The sequence below is a fragment of the Scophthalmus maximus genome, chromosome 3 (genome assembly GCF_022379125.1).
Source record: "Scophthalmus maximus strain ysfricsl-2021 chromosome 3, ASM2237912v1, whole genome shotgun sequence".
In the NCBI taxonomy this organism is placed as follows: Eukaryota; Metazoa; Chordata; class Actinopteri; order Pleuronectiformes; family Scophthalmidae; genus Scophthalmus; species Scophthalmus maximus.
In genome coordinates, this window is record NC_061517.1 from 24,014,414 (window position 1) to 24,029,363 (window position 14,950).

General features: G+C 42.4%; 1 protein-coding gene across 14 annotated transcripts in view; it reads right to left on the bottom strand.

Moving 5' to 3' along the window:
* Positions 1-14,950, bottom strand: part of arvcfb (ARVCF delta catenin family member b) — a 215,336-nt gene that overhangs the window by 165,125 nt on the left and 35,261 nt on the right. For all 14 annotated transcript variants that reach the window (XM_035639699.2, XM_035639698.2, XM_047330951.1 and 11 more), the window contains exon 2: positions 2,242-2,321. The gene's annotated coding sequence lies outside the window, so the exon portion shown is untranslated. The remainder of the gene's footprint in view (positions 1-2,241; positions 2,322-14,950) is intronic.

The following is a 14,950-nucleotide window of genomic DNA, read 5'->3' on the forward strand; positions in this document are numbered from 1 at the left end:
AATTAATCGCAGCACAAAATGCTGCTTGATTGTGCTGCCATGTTATATAGATATTAATCTTAATTTACAAAATAAATGGACTGAAATGTCTGAAATATCTTCATCCTTAAGACCACGAGAATTAGAATCCCAGAGCTTCAGCCTGGAAAAGTCATATTGGTCCACACAATGCACGCAGGCAGTGACAGTCGGATTTCGCCCCTCACCAGTAGATTTCGTATTTCCACACTATTTAAAATGCCCTCTCTAAGTGACGCTCCGGAGAGTTAATCAAAGCAATGCCTTTTTGGAGGGAGTAGGATTTAAGGATAATATGACCTTGATTTGAGGTGAAGCTCCCGGATGGATAACTGCCCGGTCTTCATATCGGTGCACTTAACCTCCTCTGACTAGCATTTACACAGTGAGAGTTACAGGCTGAACCGGTTCAACCCTGAACATTTCTGCAGGTACACTGTAGGGTTTTTATATGTAATATATATAACTGAAGTTTAACAGAGAAAGGCCACACTGAACGTCGTATTTAAAAAAGAAAGATCTCCATGGATACGGTCCCATTCAGCTGTGATCACACAAACAATACTCAAATACAAAGAGCAGATATGTGTCCGTTACTAGTAATGGAATAAGAGGTTAAAGGTCACAAGGAGAACTGCATTTGTTTGCTGTTGCTATACAACGATAAAAAGTGGTGTATCCTAAATAAACTTAAGTAGTTAAGGTGAATATGATGCTGAAATCTAAATGTAAAGGGACAAGAGAAAGTGATTGCTCTTCCTGATCTTCAGAGAGTTAAAGTTGCACTCCTATTCAAATAAGTTTGCTCTTCAAACGCAGCCTTACTTTGCTTCTGTGAATTCTCCCTGTAATTATATCTCAACAGGTCTCCGAAAGGGAATTCAAATTGCCAAAAAGCCAAACACTGCGAACAGATGGTTACTTATTCTGAACATTGATGAATCATAAAGGAATGCTTTCTTGTACTGTGGAGAGCAAGAAAAAAAAATGAAATCATAAAAACAAACTAACAACATTTTTTTCTTTTAGCTCCTCTCTTGAATGCTAATACACGGTGAAGCAGCAGATAATAGTGAGGAATCCCCCAGGGCCTCTCAGGGCGCTAGCAGAGAATGCACCGACCGGGGAGGAATCATGGCCCGTAGAGGCAGCGGAGGTGAGTTAATCTCCCATCCCGGTGCTTGTCAGATCTTGGCTGCCTTCAACATTTTTAGTCGAAAAGGTTGTTTTTTTTAAGCAGTCTTTAAAGTTCCACCTAATGCCAAGTCTCAGAACGGATATCTCATCTGAGGCCAGGCCCTAACTCCTGTTGGAGTTGCACAGAGGCAACTCTGCTGATGTAGTGTTCCCTCAAATGCAGCCAGCGCCGTAGCTCAATCCCTTTAAACAAAAGGTACGAGACGGGGGGAAAAAACGTGACGTGGAGTCGGGATCGGCCCTTTCGTCCAGACTACGAAATGACCGCTTTTATCTGCCAGAAACAGGATTAAGATTTTCTTGTTGGGAAAAAGAAAAGGGAACAACATACTGTAGCAACTTCTAGTAAATCAACGGCTTAAGAGAGTCCCTTTGTGAATGAAAGAAAGGGCTGACCGTTTTGCTGAACTTTGTCTTTTCTTTTTGGAAACTGAGGTTCCACAGATTGGTTCAACTTCAGTTTACAGCTCCCGGGCAACCAAACATCAAGGCCTGAGTTGTTTGTCAGGTGGCAGCAAAACATGATTCTGCCTTTTTGAAATGAGAGCATCAGTGCTTTGGGAAACCGCGATAGCAAGGGCAGCGCGAGAAAGTCATGTAAAAGATCTTTGGAACATACAGTGCAGCAGTTACTTTGGGCTTGTGTGAGAAATCCAAAACAGGATACAACGATGAAGATGGTTTCTAACTTCTTTCACTTTTGGATACCAAAAGTGGTATCAGGGTCTGTGATAATCCCTGCTAGTGTTTTGAAAATAATTTTGGACAAAATCTAATAAAATATGACACTGATGTCATCGTCGTCCATCATTAAACCACGTCATGTCTGAAATCCATCATTCTGACGATTTTGTGATTATTTCACGTGCAAACAACAGCTTTTGGGGATTTTCAGCATATTTTAATAAGATGTATTAAATTGTATTGAATATTAAAGAATAAAGTCCAGACACAGCACATTTATGAGTGGGGGACGGTGGTAAAAATAAACCACAACACACCAGTTTGAAAGGAGGCTGAACTCACCTTTGGTTGAGGGGAACGACCCATAAAAAAATCAGGGCAGTTTAACATTTATGGCTCCAGAGACACTTGAGACGCTACACCTGAAAAACAGAGGAAGACATGTAAGAATGTCAAAAAAAAAATACAAGCTTTAAATTACAAGTTTGGCATTTGGGGAAATAGGCTCATGTGCTTCCTCACAAAGAGTTTGCGGACATTAGATATCACTTGTGTCTTTACGCTTAGTAGCAATAAGCTATTGAAAATGTTAAAACGTTTAAGGAAAAAAAAAAGGGGGAAATCACTGGTTGGTTTATTTTATTAACCTTGGACCAAGTCAGTCTAGCTTTTCCTGTCTTTACGCTAAGCTAAGTTGGCCAACAATATATTAATCATCATTATTGTATGTACAACCCATGGCCAAAACACTCAATTCTAAAGCCATCATTTGATGACTACAGGTCAATTCTAAACCATTCACACAAGCTGCTGCTCTGCACTGCTTACATCCTGATTTTAAAATCCAAGCAACATCAGACAAAATCACTGTACACACATGTTAAAGACAACAGCTGTGTTCTGATGTCGTACTTTGCACTTTGTACCACTTTGCACTGAGACAAAAAGGTTGGACGCCCATTCACGTCTACGTCAGCTTCCATTCAGTCAACTGAATTAAACACTTGAATTGAATGAGGCATGTGCCTGTGGGAAAGCCCCACCGTGCGGGCCTGTGCTGGTGACTCTCTTCCCCAGAAAGAACAGAGGTCTGAAAAGTTGATCAATTTAGCAACACAGGGCACTGCGCCGGCAACGCTGCCTGTAAACGCCCCCCTGATGAAATTTAAAAAAAACTGTTAGTGCCAAATTCATTTTGAAAGAACAACAGCCAAATGGGGAAACTCCCCACACTCTGGATGCCAACAAATACGTTTAAAGTCAGTCAGTCAGTAAGTGACATCCTGTTGTCGTCCAGCCAGAAATAAGGCAGGATGAGGAAGGTTTCCCTGCACATTTAACAGACCTTTATCCTGAAACTGCCTCAGGAGACTGTCCTCCACCAAAAAAACAACCAGATACAGTAGGTCGTTTTTGAAGCAGCAGATTAAGACGTATGTGGTCGTTTTAAAGACCGTGAGCGGTTGTTATGTACACGGCCGCTAGGTCAACGATGGACCTGGTAAGTCCATCAAGATTGTGTATTTAAATGGATTTGCTTATATTCTGTAAAGTAATCATGCAGAATCTCTGCCATGTCACCCTAACCCTAACAATCGCCCTTGCCTTTACAAGCTCAATAACCATGCCCAAAGCAAATAGAGTTTGACATGTTCGACATTGTTCGTCGGTTGAGTTGGAGGACTTGTTGGCCAGAGGGCAACACATGCTACGTCAATGATAACATCGCCAGATTGAGTTGCCGAGTTTAAAGAAGCTCCAGCATATCAGAGCTTGACCGTATAGACAGTCAGATTCAAAGGTAACATATGATGCTCATATTCATGTTCATACTTTTAATTTGTGTTACCACTTGAAAAGGTTCACGTGCTCTAATGTTCAGAAAAGGCATCAGGGTTCTCATACTGTCCACTCCTGCAGCTCCTCTTTTCATCCTCCGTCTAAAAACGCCTGGATTTCCTTTAGCCCCTCCCTCCCGATAAACACCAGTCTGCTCTGATTGGCCAGCTGTCCCAGACTGTTGTGATTGGTCGACCGATTTCAAAACATGTAGGAAATGTCACGCCCCTTCAACAGAGAAGTGGAGATTCTCAGATTGCAGGCGGGGTTACCCCCAAAAGAGTCCAACTGTGACATCACAGTGGGAAAGAAATTGTTCAGAGCCAGGCTTGTAGGGTTTAGCCAGCTCACTAAAAAATGACAGTCTTTTTTCACAGTTTGTGATCTGGCAGGCTCCACAGATACACACATTTATGTGCACAATCACTGAAAAAGTGATTTTTGCATAATATGTAACCTTTAAGACCAACTGCATCAGTTTGCCACTTGTCTGAATAGGCTGCCATAGAACGTATGTGACATAACAACACAACACCATTTCTCTGTAAACAACAGAGAAATGGCCAGGCTCGTGTCCTGTTTGGTCAGGGGGGCGAGACCGCGACAAGATACTGACAGAGAGAGTACAGGACCTCCAGCTGAGCACCTGACACACCTCTCCATCTTTCCGCCTGCTCTCCACACTTTGAGCTTTTTGATTCACGCGGTCTCCCTCTCCTGGAACTGTGTTAGCTGAGCAGAGCCGCTACATGTGAAAGGTCAAAGTATGAGAGGACGCCCAATGTTGCTGATATCCACAGTATGAGAAAAGACTGCTGTGGCTGTGGGAGCTATATAGAAAACACAACCACATGCAGACACCCTGATTACACTGCATCTCTTGTTTGGCTTGCATTGACTCAATTATATCCGTGTATATCTTTCCTTTGGTGAAGATGTTTTCTTCACGTGGTTGTGTTTTGCCGCTGAGTCACCTTTTAAAGAAACAGATGGGGTTCCAAACAATTACGACAGCGATTTTCTAACTAATTCATGTTCTGTCTTTGCAACTTCATATTAAACACCCCTGCATTTTCCGGTGCACCGCAGAGAAAGGAGAGCACACCCAAAAACACATTTTCGGCAAAAAGGAAGAAACCTTGCCTCGCTGAGAATGTGACGACATTCACATTTCCTGGGAGGCCCGCAGAGGAAAAGTGACAGGAGAGCTTGCAAGAGGCGGCCACATTCGCCGGTATTGCTCATTCTGCAGGATCTTTTATGTGACACCATAACAGCTGAAGGGGATTTTTTTCTTCTTTGGGTGTTGTTGTTTTTACAAAAGGGGTGATTCAATGCTTTATGAAAAGAACAAAAAAGATGTGTTCTACAGAGCAAGCAAAGACAGACTTAAACTTCCTTTTCAACAGCCCGAGGGTCAGATTAGTTCGAAAACAAAGGCATCTGAGAAAATACATTGAAAAAATCTGTGGCAGCGCTGGGCTGAGTCATAATTCACTACTGGTGCCCGCCGCACAGTAGCGCCTGTTGGTGTGAGACTCAACGCTGGGCACCGGGACTCATAATAGTTGCAAGAAATCGGAGATGGGGAAAAACGATCACGTCACAGCATTGTTGGGCTTCTGTAGAAGCCCATGACGTGTTGTGTGTAGCTGTGTGGTGTTTAGTGGGTGGGGAGGGGGTTTCTTTTTTGTTGTCCGCGGAGCACTGTCTGACGCTCACGTTTCATTGCTCTGGAATCACTGCCTGCTGGAGATACAAAAGGAACAGTTTGCAATCAAATCAGCTTGTTATCAGGCTTCATGTCATCTGTAACCACACGAGTATTACGAGGTCCTTGTTGTTGTTGGTCCTTGCTCTGATTTTAATGAGCAGAAACACATCCACATGAAAGCTTTCACTTGTTTTTACTGACTTGAAGTGATCAACAAAACTGCTACCGTGTCTTTTCTCTCTTGCTCCCGCGCGCACACACGCACGCACGCACACACACACACACACACACACACACACACACACACACACACACACACACACACACACACACACACACACACACACACACACACACACACACACACACACACACACACACACACACACACACACACACACACACACACACACACACACGTCCATAAATAGAACGGAAAGTAGACAAGCGGCTGCTGGGAGTGGCTTTTACTGGGAATATGATAGATGATTAAAAAGCAATTTGCTCCACCGCTTGGGCCCTGCACTCCTAAATGACAGCCCCCGCACGGTCCAGATGGATCTTTGAGGGGTCGGAGGAGCTGGCCTGCCCCACCTGCTCCTCCATCTATAGCTGCCAGACCCGATGCCCCCAACAAACACATGCACGCACCCAGCCGCCACCCCCAAGACCGAGCCGTGGTCACAGTCGGCTGGGCACTTGGAGAGCGACCAGGCAGAAACATCCAGGCAGCCCCCGCTATGGTCTGACAGAAAATCTAGACTTAGCTGAAATATAGGCATGACGGCAGGTTAGGACAAACAGGAACAGAACATGGCACATTGCAAATTTAGACAAGGCATGAATTTGATTCAGTTTACTCTTGTCAAGGTGCACTGGACTAACACCTGCCTATACAGCAGCTACTATGCCCTACAATTTGATTTCTTTATTGTTGAAAACTTATGTCCTTGTGTTAGACTTTTATAGCCCCTTAAACACAGTGCCCAAATCGCAGGTGTTAAAAAGTAACTGGACACTTGGCTACTAAATGGTTCTAGGGCAGTTTCTTGCACTAAAAAAACCCACAAATCAGAAACGACTGAGGGTTACCACTTAGATTGAGGTGGAGATTGAGTGAAGAGGATAACAATCAGGCTTAAAAAAAAGTTAGTTGGTTTATCAAAATTGGAAGTTTTAACTTTACTTTAATGGTCTTAACAGAGGACTCCCTACAAACCCCCAAAATAAAGGCCAGGCTGCACTCAAATAGAAACCGGTAGATTCCTGTGAAATAATGATTAACCCTAATAGGAAAGCGTCAAGACCAAAATTAGCAGGTCATGACTCATAGCCGCCACCTCATCTGTCAAACACGGCGGTCATTCCGTTACTGCTCAGGCGTGCGCGGCTCCAATGGAAGTGGCCCACTTAGTTGCATTTTACTTATCAAATCACCATCAACCTTCCCACCTCAGTGTGTTCAAACTTTTCTTGTGATATTTTGGGAAAAGCTTGCCCTGATATTCAAAGAAACCACTTCCAATTCACTTTTTATAAGTGTGTACTGAAAATATAATGGTCGTCCAACACACCTCCAACAACACAATCAATTATTAAGTCCAGAGAAAATTGATTGATTGATTCTTTTTTACATGTATCATTAGACACCAGTACAGCAATACCACGAATTCCTGTACACACTATGTCAAGTGCACAGACCTGAACATGCTGCATGTGAGTCCGAACACCTGCTGCACACCGAGGCTGTGGTGAAGATGAAATGGGAGGAGGGGAAGGCAGGTGGGACCGCATAGGCCCAGGCCGTACAGTTTGGCCGGTTGTCTGGGAGTACATTTTGGAAAATGTGTAAAGTGTTTTTCCTACTGTCACTGTAACTACACAAAATGAGGTACAAGATTTTGGACAATCAAGTGATTGTTTTAAACACCATTTGACAAACTTACAGAAGAAATTTAAGTATTCGTTGATTTCACAGCTATGGTTGTAAAAACGGATAACGACCCAGGTCCATCAGCAGGGGTTCCAAAGAAATATCACAGACAGAGCTAAGATAAAAACAGTATTTTGAAGTGCCATGGAGTAGACTCTCTGTTACCATAGGAACACAAATAGAAAGTGACAGAGGCGATGGAGGCAGTTTACAGCTCAAAACATACTGCTCAGTGGATAAATTAATGATTTTTTTTCACCTGAACCTGGCTACATCATGTATAAGCACTATTTTTAAACTGTGAATACAAAAAAAACCCCATTTATTTGAACTTATTATGCTACTCAACAGAACTGGTGATGTATTTTAATCCTCCTGATTCACAAGATATGACATAATACTTTTTTAGCCTTTCAGCAACACTTCCTCCTTATCTTGACTGTCTGCAGCTCTTGGCTTCAGCAGAGTTTGGCCTCAGACCTCCTCTGACTCAGTGGCTGGAGGTTAATTGATACTGACAGATGACGTAGTGTGGAAGTCATTTGCGGGGAGTTCTGGCTTCTTTATCAATGACAGCAGCCTCTTGCTCGCACGCACGCACGCACACACACACACACGCACGCACACACACTCACACTCACACACACACACACACACACACACACACACACACAGACAAGGGGGGAGGGAGTCAACAGATGTGATTTAGTCCAGAAGGCCTATTCCCACATGTAATGTTAGAAGAATAATGACTCGATCCATGCCAAAGTTGTAAATTACTGAGACGAACTTTTGAATTATTTGCAGCGCAAAGTACAAAGTCATACATTCCATCATTCATTTTAAGAACATGCTAACATTAGCCTACTTATATAATTTGAATGATGATCTGACAGAATTAAAGCTATAGTTAGACATTTAGAGGTGTGTGAAAACTCTATTTCTTGCCAAGAGCTGGATAAGAACATTGATATCAATCTCATGACTTTATGGGTAAATATGAAGCTACAACCAGAAGTCACTCGGCTTGGCTAAGCTTTGGGGCTGCATGCAGAGGGATACAGCTTGACAGGCACAACCTGTCGACCAGCACCAATAAAGTGCTACTGTACTTTCTAATTAACACGTTATAGCTTTGATTGTTTAATTCCTACTGTAAGTAACTATCACTGCTACGCAGATGATACTCAAATTTACTTATCTTTTAAACCAGATAATGTTAAGTCATCTGAGGAATTTTACGAGTATGAGAAATGATGTCTTGTAGGTTTCTGCAGCTAATTTCAGAAAAGAATCAAGTAATAATCTTTTGCCCTGACCATCTAGCAGGCAAACTACAACTGTGTCCACTGGCAAGCAGTATTAAATCCACAGCCAGAAACTTTGGTATCACGTTTGATTCACAACTAAATTTTGAAGCTCATGTCAATAACCTTATTTCAATTTATTTGCACCAAAGAAGTATCACCAACATCAAATCAGCTCTGTCTTTTCCTGACCTTGAAAACCTTATTCATGCTTTTGTCTTTTCCCGCTTGTACTTCTGCAATGCACTATTACATGTATCGGTCAATCCTCAGTGTCTCGGCTACAACTACTAGCGCAGAGTGCTGCTGCTCCAATTGGAACCAACACCTACCGTAGGGCCCATAGCGCCCCAATTCTGGCCTCCCTTCATTGGATGCCAGTTAAATTTAGAATTGATTTTTGAGATTATTTTAATAACCTTCAAAGTCTGGCCCCAAGAAATATTCCGGAGCTGTTAACTCCCAATGCCAAGAGCTAAGATCATATAACCAGCTATTGCTAGTAGTTTCTAAGTCAAGACTGGTGACTTGGCTTTTTGCCATCAGGTCCCCTATGCTCTGATAAGATTAGACCTCATCAGCACTTTACGTGTTTTTAAATTGATGGTTATGTCATATTTTCAAAGGAAAGCCTTTTAATGCCCAATGGTTTAGCTAATTTTGACCCTGATTATTAGGCTTCCTCCTCTTATGAGAATGTGAGCCCTAGTGCTGATCTTCCTGTTTTCTCTCAACCACCAGCAGACATGTTACCTTCGAACAATCAAAAGTTATTATGGTCCTGCTCCCCACTTGAATGACAGGGTAGACTTAGTGCCGCTGATGTCTTCAAAATGGTTCCAGGCCCCTCCATATACACTGTTAGTCATGTCTAAGACAGAAAATCAGCATTTGAGGACTTCATAACGCCATCCACTGAGAAGAATGTAGTTGAGATTCCAAAATTGGAGGGGAGGCGCGTGTATGGGGACAGTTGATCAGCTTGAAACTCTGCATTGCGTTGCTCATTTTGGCAGGAGTGTACAAGTCTATAGGTAAGGGAAGGGCAATGTTTCCATCCACCATGTGTCTAAAGATCTAAAGAGATTTTAAGGTGATATCCGCATTTTTCCATAGCTACATAATAGGCATTCTGGTGGAATGGATGGTTGTAGGGGAGGGTGGGCACGGGTTAGTTTTTATTTCAAAGGCTATTTAGACAGTCAACAAAGAAACATGAACTACCTAAAACATAAACTTGGGTAAAAGATTTGATTATAATAGTTTTATGGAGGTTTAGATGGCTGTACTTTAGTTGGCTCAAATTGAACCCAAGGATAAACAATATCAGTAAATTTGAGTATAACGAGAGGCTTAAATAAGTCAATTGCTTTAGAAATAAGGTTGTATTATTATTATTTATTATTATAAGTTTAAGTTGTGGTGTCAGGGCGCTATGGGCGTTTCCCTTTGTTTCCAGTCTTTTAGCTAAGCTGCATCCTATTTAGCACATATTTGCATCCAAATCTTGGCAAACATTTAAAAAACTAACAATTCCTTAAAGTTTATTTGCTACAAATAAGGCCCTGAAATTCACACAATCATTTATCTACAGGCTACAGGACATTTACCAGCAGGAATCAAATACTTTAACCGGTGTCTTTTGTCAATGGCTCCGTGACCTTGTGTGGCTGATCAGAGGTCCCATGAGTTCGCTGTTAATGGGATCAAGGGCTAGTGGGGGCGCAGGAGTGGTGGTGGGGGTGTCTTACTGGATTTCAGTGAAAAGAAACAACCAAAAATAAAGCTCCTTTGGGGAGAAAGAAAACCATTAGGACTTTTGGTCCTTCATCTTTTCACTCACTCCGAGTGCCTGGTCTGATTGATATTCTTATGAATGTTAATACTGCAGCACCTTTTCCAAAGCTCACCTTGACAGAATGGATTTTCGTCAAAAATAAATCAACCACGGCATAATGGAAACTAGTGAAGAAGTGCTTTAAAGCATGGATTCAGTGGTTCTGAAGTGAATAAGCTTCTGGCGTAGTTCCCTTTAGTGTAAAAATGACTCTCTGCAGACTCCAGATCCAATCTTCAAACTATGGAACAGATTTTAATACAAGTATGTTGACGTTTGACTTTATGACCTATTGTCTCTTGCTCCATCTTTATCCATAACATATTCATCTATCTTGGGTACGTGGATTAATAAGAAGGTTATTGCTGCTGTTGCAGAAAATCCTCAAGGCGCTAATTACATTTTTTCTTTGTTTTTATATTAGCAGGTTTTTTATTGATTTTCCTATTCTGGGCCTCAAAAAGCCCAACACATGATTTAAAATCCCAAATACATGATTTTTCAATCTGTCAAATAAAGCATTTTTTCTTTTTTGAAGCAACATATTGAAAAGTCCTGACAGGGTCTAACCTCCTCTCTCACCTCTGATAGTTTGAAAACAGATTCTGCCAGAGAGAAATGTGCAAAGACACTTCCGCTTGATATGGCATTAAAAGCAACAGGCTCCTATTATGGCTTATGGATTAGCCAGTCGCAGCAGCCCCCCCAACACACACACACACACACACACAGCTTCCTCTGGCACAAGCAACGTGTCACATAGTAGTTGCCAAGTCTGCTGCCTGCAACAAAAGATGGAAAGAATTAGAGAAATGGAAATGGTGATTTGATGCCGTTATGAAAAACTGGAGCAAAGCGTGCAACGGCGGAGTGAAAAACGCATTCAGATGGACTTAATGCACTGTGGAATCTCTTCCCCGCCCTGACACCCTATCTGTAGTACTCAGAAATGCAAACAATTTGTCCCCAAGTTTTCACACACACACACCCCTCCTTTTGCTGTCAGTGTGCCTGGCCTCCTATATTTAAGATTCAATATTTAACTGCCCTGTCATCCCGATGATTGGATTTTATACAGTTTGAGTCAGATATTTTTTAAAAATTGCATAATATTAGTACAAAGATGAGGTGAATTCAGGTAAAAGCCATTATCTTCAACTGAATTCCCATGCGAAATCCATATTTGGTCACAAATTAGAAGCAGGCATGTTAGATTTTTGAATTCCACAACGAGGGGCTGTAACTCAATATCAGGTCGCAAATATTTTGCACATTCAGTGCATTTCAGTCCATTTATAGACCGCTGGACCTAACTCACCTCTCCTTTCACGCCCAGCAAAGTTACACTATATTAAATTCTCCCAATAGAAAGTGCAAGTGCAGACCTTTCTGACATCTATTTAAGCCCTCAGCCATATATCTCAGTCTGGAACCCATCCAGGAGCGGTAAATACCCATGCAGAGGCAGCAGCAGTGCAACACTACAGAACAGCTTGGTATTCAGAGAGGCAGCCTCCGAAGTTGAAGCTGCAAAAAAAAAAAAATAGTCCAAAAACTATTACATAAAGGTAATCAAACCACATTGTGCCCAAGTCATATCAGGTCTGTGCTGCAGCAGGTGGATAAATGGACAATGGCTGCTCGGCCCATCAAATGGTATAATAATGTGTTTTTTAATAGTATTACTATTTTTGTGGTGGAGGACAGGCCAAAAGCTGTTGAGATGGAGGCACAAAGAGAAGACAGCGAAAGAGCCGAACAGAAAAATGGCAGAGGTAGACAGAAAGTGGGCCAAGCAGCTCAAAGTGAGTTGTAAAGTTTTTAGTCTTTCAGCAGGAACCTTCGCAGAGGTGGCAAAACAGATCAAACTGCGGCGTAATGTGTAGTAGATGATGTCCCGCAATAGCTGCCAGACATTTCTTTAAGAAATCATAGCGCTGCTCAGATAATGAGCCTCACAAGTTTGAATAAAAGCTCCACACTGGCACACAGACACACACGAGAGGACCCATTTATTCCATTTCCCGACAGCGCGCAAACAGCCCCACATCTCCCTGCCACCGCCAGAATGTGACACTCTTTTCTATTCGCGGGCACAGAAATAAATATCCCGTCTTTCACTTTTTGTTGGCGTCACATCAGCCGCACAGGCTACATCTAATTTGACTGGCATCTGCGATCTGCCAGGAGAGGGAATCCAAAATGAAAGAAAGGAGAACGACACGAAGAGACTCCGGTGGCAGGACAAAGGAGCAAGAAGGTCAAAAAGGAAACCAAAAAAGGATGAAGGATGAAGAGCAGTGGTGGACTTCGACATCTCAAGGTTCTCTTTCTCATGAGGACGTTTTGTGGCAGTCTGTCTGCACTGCTGTCAAACAGCATCAGTGTTCAGTCCTGCAGGATGGACTCATCCAGATCCATCCTGCAGGACTGCTCTTTCACCGACGATCCAAACGAGGCACATAGTCAAAAGAAATCAATTGTACTGTTAAATATTCAACAACTATGGTGCTAGATGGGTTATTGTGAGTTGAATGCACAAATTATTTACGGTGGTTACTTATTTTAATCAATCAGCACATCAGTTGTGGTTTGAAGGAAGACAAATATTTATTATAAATATTACCATTCGCTTATTTATGGGAAAAGGTACGTGGCATTCTTCTTCTAAACATGTTGGTACACAATCAAGATGTTTTTTATGATATTTTAAAAGGGAACCTACTGTTTGAGTTGGTCATGTAAAGACCCCAAATCACCTCTGCATGCATTGATTGTTGTCTGCTTCTATGTATCTGCCCTGAGCGAGACGGGCAACCTGCCCAAGTTGCCACCCACCTCTCAACAAATGTGACCTGTGACACAAGGTGAGATCAATAGATATATATGTTGAATTATAAATGGATGGATCGATAAAGGGAAGGGTACAGTGCATCAGCTGTGATGTCATCACTCCCCAAATTTATGACTAGCTGTGTCAAAGTTCAGCAAATGTGGACACGGAATATTAAGGAAACAGGCAAACTGTTGATGCACCATCATTAAGTATGTTTTGGGTCTCCAGTAGAGTCTGACTGGATTCCATGATGTGTACTGAGCAGGATGTTTTATGGTTGGAAAACTGTTTTAAAGGTTTGTTATAATGACCTCCTCTGTCAAAGTGATTGATTGCTACTTCACCAATAGATCATACAAAATACCTAAAATGGAAAAATGGAAAACTTAGTAAAGCGCTGTAACGTGAACAATATCTGTCTGTAGTGCAATAGAACGGACCACCCGATGTCTATTGTCGTGAGACAATAGATGATTTACATAACGATCCTGGTTCCATCAGCCTTGATCGGCTTTTCAGAACGTCACCAAGCACGAATATTTGGAAGGGGGATTTAATTCTTGCATGTTTTGTTGTGTGTAACAGTGGCCCAGCCACTCAAGTGCGTGAAATGTGTGTAGACCTGACTCGAAGACACGTCAAGAGACATGCTGGCAGCTAATGCAACATTTAGCTCCCATGGTAGAGAGCCCATCTCCCGTGCAGAGGTCGGGGGTTCAAAGCCACACATGCTAGAGCCCCCCCCCCACCTCTGCTTTTTTCACAAATCACACCCTGCCAATATATAATATATTTTGAATAAAAGGGCAATGTGAGAGCTAGAAGGGCAATTAGACCGCATCTATCAACTTAACACAACCATACACTTTGTTCATGTTCGTGTCTTTGAGTGGGACACTGCATTCTTAAGAGTTCCATAAGTTGGCTCTTCTGACAGGTCTCAGGAAACGTTAACCTGCCTTTCCTTATGTGGAACATTGTGAAATTAACAACCTCCCTGAAATGTGATCGTTCTCTTGTAAAGTGCACACATGTACCATTTGCGGAATTTTGAGGTTCAGAAAGGCTACTACTGTTATGCCCACCCCACCCCACTCGAGACATTCTGCCTTTACAGGAAGTAAGCAATAGCATTTTTGAATAACTACGACTCCAGGAGACGGAAGTGGACGCACAATACTCAATACACAATGATGGACAATAAGTCGTGTTTTCTCTACCCGGCTGGTGGCCACATGGTTCGGCTCCTGTGCACTGGCTGGTCTGAGGTACATAGGTAGTTTTTTGCCCGTGCACCAATCGTGTTGCAGCAAAAGGCTAGACATATTGCAAACAGCAGTATTTAATTGGTTGCTGAATGCCCCCTGTAGCTCAGGTTTTGGACAATGTTTCTGCATGAGCGCTTGGCAAAAAGAGGCTAGAACACTTGGATAAACTGACATTTTCCAGAACAGAGATCGTAAAGCTGACCTCCAGATATTGAGTCTCCGGAGTTATCTCTGTACTCACTGTATGCGTATGGTTACAAAGTGAATTGTTTGCTTGCATGTAAACCCCACCCCTCCAGCTCAGATGACACGTCCTC